The 1,265-nt window shown below is 48.1% G+C and overlaps 1 protein-coding gene across 1 annotated transcript in view; it reads left to right on the top strand.

Annotated features, from left to right (window-relative positions):
- The window catches only part of IL13RA1 (interleukin 13 receptor subunit alpha 1), a 62,136-nt gene that overhangs the window by 21,180 nt on the left and 39,691 nt on the right, over nt 1-1,265 (top strand). The gene's annotated exons all lie outside the window — the stretch shown is intronic.

Genomic DNA, 1,265 nt, shown 5'->3' on the forward strand with positions numbered 1-1,265 from the left:
CTCTCTCTCCCTCTCCCTCCCTCCCTCCCTCTCTCTGCCTCTCCCCCATTTGTACTCTCTCTGTCTCTCTCAAAATAAACATTGAAAACAAAAACACCCAAACTGATAAAAAGAACAACCTGATTTTTGGGCTTTATGTATCGTTATCTTTAATTGCAGTAGAATTAGCACACCGCGTTCTGTTAGCTTCCGGTGTACAACATAGCGATGCAGCCATTCCATACGGCGCTCAATGCTCGCCGCACTGAGTGTAGTCAGCACGCCACGGGGCTGCGGTGTTACTGACCGTGGTGCCTGTGCTGTACTTTTCCACTCTGCGACCGGACCAATTTTATAACTGGATGCCTGTGCCTGTTAATCCCCCTTATCTATTTCACCCAGCCTCCACCCACCTCCCCTCTGCAGCCTCCTCTGTGCCCTCCGTATTTAAGAGTCTGTTTATTTGTTCATTTTGTTTCTTAGATTCCACAGAGAAGTAAACTCATACGGTATTTGTCCTTGTCTGATTGACTTCACTGAGCATAGTACCCCGGGTCCCTCCATGTTGTTGCACACGGCAGGATCTCATTTCCTTTGTGGCTGAGTAATAGTCCATTGTGTCCATATCACGTCTTCTTTATCCCTGTTCTTTTTACAAACCCAAGAGGGTGGCACGATGCTTCAGTAGAAAATGCATCCACTTTTGGGGTCTACTTTCTAAAAATGTCTTTAAAAACTAATTGTAGATCCGTAGGATGTTACAAACCGTGTACAGAGAGATCCCAGTGTACCGTTTACCCTGTTTCTCCCAGAGGTGACATTCTAACTAGAGTGTGGTATCAAACCCGGAGAGTTGCCGTGGGTACAGTCCACCCACCGAATTCAGATTTCACCCCTGTGTCACACGCACACGTGTGTGTGTGTGTGTGTGTGTGTGTGTGTGTGTGTGTGTGTGTAGTTCTATGTAATTTTCTCACACATGTAAATACAGAATAGTTCCATTACCACAAGGATCCCGAGTTGCCGTTTTATAGCCATACCCCCCTCCCGTCTGCACCCCCTCACCCTGCCTTACTCTCCCCCAAGTTCTAACCTCTGGTAGCTACTGATCCGTTCTCTAGCTCTATAATGCTGTCATTTCAAGAATGTTACTGGAACAGGGGCGCCCGGGTGGCTTATTCAGTCGGGCGTCCAACTCTTGATTTCGGCTCATGTCATGATCTTGCGGCTTGTGAGATTGAGCCCTGTGTCGGGCTCTGCACTGGCAGCACGGAGCCTGCTTGGGA

Source organism: Crocuta crocuta, unplaced genomic scaffold (assembly GCF_008692635.1).
Source record: "Crocuta crocuta isolate KB4526 unplaced genomic scaffold, BGI_CrCroc_1.0 scaffold1269, whole genome shotgun sequence".
In the NCBI taxonomy this organism is placed as follows: Eukaryota; Metazoa; Chordata; class Mammalia; order Carnivora; family Hyaenidae; genus Crocuta; species Crocuta crocuta.